The sequence below is a fragment of the Crocodylus porosus genome, unplaced genomic scaffold (genome assembly GCF_001723895.1).
Source record: "Crocodylus porosus isolate Cpor-Errol unplaced genomic scaffold, CroPor_comp1, whole genome shotgun sequence".
Lineage (NCBI taxonomy): Eukaryota > Metazoa > Chordata > Crocodylia > Crocodylidae > Crocodylus > Crocodylus porosus.
The window spans coordinates 95,408,533-95,414,532 of record NW_017728947.1 but is presented as its reverse complement, the minus strand read 5'-3'; the positions used below and the strand labels follow the sequence as shown (position 1 = coordinate 95,414,532).

Genomic DNA, 6,000 nt, shown 5'->3' with positions numbered 1-6,000 from the left:
CCCAGCCCCCTCAGCTTCAGAGGTAAAGAGGGGGCCAAAACCAAATCCAGCCCAAGTGCGGGATGCCCGAGCAGAGCCCCCCGGGCCGGGCGGAGCGGTGCCGAAGTTGGCGGAGGAGCGGGCGCGCGGCGCGAGCGGGGCTGAGCCTCGGCGCCGCCGCGAATCCGAATATTTATGTTCGATTTTAAAGAATTTAAATAAATAAATAAATATATCCCGAGCCTCCCTCCCCTGGACAGGCGAGGAGAGAAGCCATCTGCCAGGAGCATTTGGTGGTTGCGATCTCTCCTCCTTTGTTCCCGCGGAGAAAACTGGGTTTTGTAAGAATTTGTTGGAAAGAGGATGATGAGGAGGAGGATGGTGATGGTGATCTCTCTGTTTCTTTTTTTTTTCCCTGCCGCTAGATATTTTGGGTGGCGTCCGGGTTCTGCCATTTCCATTTTTCTTTTTTGTTTATTTTATTTTTGCTTCTCTGGTTACTTTATCCTTTTTACCCCCTTCCCCCCCACCCCCCCCCAGCCATCAGCTGGTGCAACACAAATGAAGATGCATTTGGCACCTTTCGGGGGGGAGGGGGGCGGTGTTTTTTCATTCAGTGCTATTTTGTAACCAGATTTGCCTCCCCGTTAAAAAGGTGGATACTTCCCCCAAATCTCTTTGTTAACTGCATTTTTTTTTAGAAAAAGAAAACCCAGCCGGTTTGGAAATTGCGTTTTCCTTTTTTTTGGTTGATTTTTTAAAAAACATCTGCACCGTCTAAGGCAATGTCTCCCACTAATTTCGTGTCTCGTTTGCAAGAAGAGATTTGGTTTGGAAAGGGGCTTGCGGGTGTGTGTTTGTTGCACACATTTGAATGTATTGAGAAGGGCGAAACATTTTTGGGAGAGAGGGGAGCCAGGTAGGTTCGTTCTTGCATTGGATCTCGTTTCCTGATCGCCTTACTCGGAAGTAAATAATGAGGCAGAGGAACAGTGAACTCGGGGGTCCAAGGAGCTGCTGCACAATGGGTTTGGAGGGGAGGAATGGAAGGCAAAGCTGCATGCAATTTCCCCCCTCCCCTCTTGTGTTTCTCTATCTCTCCATCCTGAGGAAGCTGGCGGAGAAATCAGGATGCATACTGAACAGTGGCAGAAAAAAATAAAGGTATCAATTGAAAGAGGGGGTGGGAGTAGTCAGGGGGGAGGAGGGGAGCAGGAAATACAGGCATTTTAGCACACATCCACCGCGACTGAGCTGCAGACTTTCAGTGGGGTGCTTTGCCAGACAGGAGTAGTTCTACCAGTTTTCAGGAAGGTTTAATTCATCATTAAAGAGCTGTCCTGTGAATGGAGGAGTTTGCAGAGTATCATGAAAAAAAATAACACCCAGGAATGAATTTGATATTGGCTTCTGAGACCTGTATCATTTGATGTTTAGCTTTGTCTTTTTGGCATCTGTCAGGAGAATTGCCTTTCAGGATGACTTGGAGTCCTGTGCCAGGCAAAAAAAAAAAAAAAAAGGGGGGGGGGAGAGGGAAAAACAGAAAAAAAAAAGTTTTCTGACCCTGCTCCAGTGGAGTTTATTGGTTTTCATGCTATTGCTGCTCAGAGAAACATTTAGATCTTGAATGTGAAACCAAAAAAGCAAGTAGACTGCAATATATATTTTTTCTCTAAAGTTGGAATTTAGTTAAAACTGCAAAAATTGAGTGGCCTACTGCTCCTCCCTACATTCAGCATACATCTGCGTACGATAATTTTTACAGGGAGAGTGCAAAAGGGGGAAAGACATTGAAAAAGAGCAGCTCAGGACCTGTTGTTTGTGAAGATGGAGAAAGAAAACTTAGTACTTGAGCTGGCTACATTTTTAGACAGTGGAAAAAGAGGTATTATGCAAAAGAGTTTATGGCGAGCCTTGGACATGCTTCATGCAAAGATAGATTAGGTTGGTTTGGTTCAAACTGCTGGTTTGCCACTTTTACATTTTTTTAAAACTTGAGCGATATGTTCTTCATCTAATAGTATATTTTTAGAATAGACGGAAGTGTGAAAGGAGAATCCATCTTAAAAGCCTGGTGCTACTGGTTATGCAGAATAATGCAAAATAAGCAAAATCAATAAGATGATAGAAAATATGGAAGAAGCACATAGCAAAATCATACAATTCCAGATAGAGCACAGGGTTTCCCAAAACAGGATTTCTTCAGTAATTGGTCAACAGGTTCCCCAGGAAGATTATAATTTACTCTGCATATTTATGCAAAGTAAGAAAAAATAATGCAATTTTTAGCATGTAAAGGTTTTCCAGATTGCTTCTATGTTCAGGAAACTTCACTTAAAATGGATGTAGATTTGGTTTAATTCATGATCTTTTTTATCAGCATGAGAAACAATTTCATTTGGCATCATACACAAAGAATACAAGATACCGCTAAAGTTTTAGAGAGGAAATGATTTTTGGAGATGGCTGCGAATTTCTAAATGCTTGCATAGTTGTGAATTCAGAAGCCTAACGTTTTTTAAAAGACACTGCATCTTGCTTTTAAATAGGACAATAACAAGATCTGTTCTTTCTGAATCTCTGGGTTCCATTTTATTTAAATATATTTACAGTTTAGTCATGAGATAAAAAATCGTAACTTTTATGTTTTCATAAGCTTCCAGGCTTCTAAAAAAATTTGTGTTTTTAAAAGAAACTGACATACTGTAGTAGTAGGTTATGGGTCTGTATTGCTTACTGTTTTCTGTTTGATTTGCTTGGTGTTTCAGATAGATGTAAAATGGCTAAGAAATCATTTCAAGTTTTTTTGTTGGTAGACAAATACAAGGGACTATTTTGTCAAGCTTATTTAAACGTTTAGCAAACACAAGTCGACAGTTTTTCAGTGTGGTTGTATTTAATAGTAATGGTTTGTTGAGTCCTTGTCTAGTGCAAAATGTATCTTGCTCTGTTGAACAAAGGGCTGTCTTGTAGCATATTTGACAATAATTATGACTTAGATGAGTGTGTGCTAGGTGAAATAGTACAAATTATAGATATCAATTACTGACTTCAATCGACACCTATTCTGCTCCTCTCAGTTTGCTCTTAGCATAAATCTTTTAGTTTAAAAAGGCCTTCTTGAAGGCATTTATTTCGCTTTCAGATTTCCAATCTAGTTTGCCTTGCACTGTATACTGTTTGTTGATATAAAATACTTTTCAAAATAAACTTTGCTGGTATTTAGTTGAATTGCAAGTCTCGGTTGTGCCCACTGCTTTCAAGTGGCATGTGTTGACAACTAGGGGGAGCTCATAGCCTGTATCATAGTAGATTATAGTTCAAATCATACCATAGTACTGGTAGATGGGATACAATAGGTTAGGAAATAATAGCTGTCTCTGAGGCAGTTTATGTTGCTGCAAAATGTTTTAAGTGTAAAGTTGTAGTATTGATTTTCATGCAAAGATCTATATGGTGCTGGATGAGAGGGATTTGCAAGGGAGATAAATCTATTTTTGGCCAAATCATGACTGATTAACCAGGCTCCTGCAGACAGAAGTCTTTAATTAAAATTAGTTTTTAACAATGCCTTTTATCGTCAACATATAATCTTTAAATTCTCAGTTTGTTGTTGTCAGATAGTGATCAGGCTAATGATAGCCGTAGGTATGTGAATTAGCGTGCATTGTAAAAATACATATGCATCTATTTATCTGCCTCCAGTGTATATATAAACAGAGAGACCAAGATAGAGTTTCCAAAAGAATGTTTTGTACAATAAAAATGTGCATGCACATGCAATTTTATGTGCTTACATGTCTGAAAGCTACATGTATATGGCAGTTTATTGTATCTGTTTTTTTTAATAGCTGGTATCACTTTTGATCCTTGACATATGTCTTGGCATTTCCTACAAATAAAAATAAGCATTTCCCTAAAGCAAGTGTCACCTATAGCATGGAAAATTTTCTGTTGAATAAGTGTTAGGGCTATAATATACAGGGTTTGGTCCATTCTCCCATTTAGTCTGCCTGTACATTGTCAATGGACTTTAGTGGGACGCTTTCTTGCCCAAACATATAATTTAGTGGCATAGCATAGCAAGCTTTGATCACTGGATGTCAGGATATAATGTTTGCTTCACCCAATCCAAGGAATTCATCAAGTTATGGAGTTGTTAGCAATAGCATATTCTTATTTTAGGGCAGAATATGTCGATGGAGGTTATCCCATGACAGGAAAGAGTGTTTTTATTCTAACCTGAAAGAGAAATAAATTAGGTCAGACAAAAGATCAGGGCTGTCATCAACTGTAGAAAAAACCTTCACTCTTGAGTATAGAGGGACAGCAATTTATCTGATGATTTCTCTACTTCATTTAATATTTGAATTGAACAAGTTGGAAGCTTAGAGACAGCAGCCAGCTCATTTGACAGACCTGTAATGTAAAGAGTACAGTGTCTTAAACATCGATGATGCTAATGTTCTCAAGCTATGGGAAAACCTTCCTCTCCGCATCCTCCCCGATACCTCAAACTTTGCTGATAATAGCTTTTTTAAAATTTCTCAACTGTTAACTTTTATTAACAGAAACAATAACAACTCGCATATACTAAATAGGTAGATCCCACCCTGAGATTGAAGCATGTTAAAAAGTCTCACTGAAGAGACATACTGCGCCAAAATAGCACTCTACACCACTTCCTCACTAGATCGTTTTCTTCTTCTGGTTGCTGCCCCATGATAGGTGGTTCCCTCCGGTTTGTAGTGTGCACCTCATCTAGCTGAAATTATCGTTAGAATTCTGTCTTTCTAGGTTTCTCTGAGAGGAAAAATGAACAGTGGTTGGGGGCTAGAGGGTGAGACATACTGAAGTTCCTACTGGTGTAAAAGCCCCTTGCGAAGTGCGTGTTGGCGTTGTATGCGGATAGATTTCTACATATCTTTTGGATGAGGGGGGAGAAAAAGACATCAATAACAATGTGCAGTGTTGATAAAATGTATGATTCATTCAGCTGTACTTACTACAAGACCTTCCTCTTTCATGTTTATTTACTTTCATAAAATGTAGCTATGCAGGCTCCACACTGTTCCTTTGCACCCATGGTTACAAGCCTCAAAGGCAGTTCTGCATTCACAGTAAGTTACAGCTTCTAAACATCAGTTAAATGTGCTTACAGCTTCCCTCCCAAAAAAGCTGTTGCCTAGTCTGTACTGTATACCCTCACTAGAGCTTTAAGCATCAGCTTTTCCCAAGGAATATATAAAAAATGCCTAAAGCAGGCTATTCGAAAACAAATTAAAGCAGAGGGACACACTTCACGCGTTGCAGGCACGCGCCAGTGGAGGGGGGGTTAGAAGAATATCATCATTTTACTGGCAAAAGTGACACCAGATCGGGGATTTGATTAATGGTACAGCATTCACAGGGACTTAGTTCTGTATTTTTGACATATGCAAGTCTTTTGTGTAGTTGCCTCAATGCAAGAAATTCAATTTTTTTTTCGGAAGCAGCTGATAATTTGTGTGTGCTGGATGTGCCCAAGGTACTTTTCAGTGGCTCAGTACTAGACAGCACAATATAAAAAGGAAATCCAAAGTTAAAGGGGAAAATTACTGGTTTATTTAACTTTTTTATGACCCTTTTTACTAAGCCACTGGAATAAGTCATAAATTCATTGACCGTTATAAAAAATATGCTTCAATGAAAGTCACAAAATGGCTCGACAAAGTTGTATACAAGTAACAGAGATTCATGACCTATTCAGAAACACAGAAACTATTTTTTTTAAAGAATAGAGTTCAAGCTTATTATAGACATTAGGAACAAAATACCTAATTTGATCATACTTTGAAATTAATTCATTCATTTTTTTGTGCCTAAGCTTTTGCAACTCAGGGATTTTTTTCCAATCCAGTTAAAAAATTATGCCAAAATGCAGCTTTTCCCCCCTCCTTTTTGTGTATCTGGTATCTTTTTTCTTTCATTCAAATAAAACCAATCTATTCACTTGGGAACAAAGAATGCTTTTATATCACA

At 38.8% G+C, this 6,000-nt stretch overlaps 1 protein-coding gene across 1 annotated transcript in view; it reads left to right on the top strand.

Annotated features, from left to right (window-relative positions):
- The first annotated feature begins 34 nt into the window (after positions 1-34).
- The window catches only part of BCL11B (B-cell CLL/lymphoma 11B), a 101,012-nt gene continuing 95,046 nt past the window's right edge, over positions 35-6,000 (top strand). Inside the window, exon 1 of the mRNA XM_019552489.1 lies at positions 35-1,143. The gene's annotated coding sequence lies outside the window, so the exon portion shown is untranslated. The remainder of the gene's footprint in view (positions 1,144-6,000) is intronic.